We start from the raw sequence: 551 nt of genomic DNA on the forward strand, positions 1-551 counted from the left end.
CAAATGACACAGCTTCCAAACATAAGGCTCTTTATTAAAATAACTATGGAAGAAAACAGTGCTTTCTTTCTATTTCTTTACAAATCTGGAGCACTTAGCAAAATGAACGAAGCTTTGCAAGTGGATCCCTTCCCTTGAGTTACTGCTGGGTGTGAGGTTTCTGCTTGTGCTGGAGAAGCCCTCACCCAGCCCACTGGCTGCCTCTCTTGCTCTGTCTCCTCAGGGGCTGACTTGTTATTTTGGACTGGGGGACTTGGGGCCAGAGAAGAGAAGGCAGTGAGAAGAGCCTGGGGATTCCAGGTCCCCCCTACTCCCCGCTCCCCTCCACCCACTTGGGCTTCTCTCCAAGTGCCTCGGAATATTCCCAAAGCCCTTGAGGCTCGCTGCCCAGGAGACTGGGAACTGGGGTTCTGTTGCTCTGGTAACCAGCTGTGCGGCGCCTCTGCACTGCAGCGGCCAGGATTCCGGGGAGAGGTGGCCTGCGTGGCCCAGGCATGGAGGACCTGGCTTCCTGGCGAAAGCAGGGAAGACCCCAGGAAGCAGTCTTGGCA

The sequence above is a fragment of the Manis pentadactyla genome, chromosome 7 (assembly GCF_030020395.1).
Source record: "Manis pentadactyla isolate mManPen7 chromosome 7, mManPen7.hap1, whole genome shotgun sequence".
Classification (NCBI taxonomy): Eukaryota; Metazoa; Chordata; class Mammalia; order Pholidota; family Manidae; genus Manis; species Manis pentadactyla.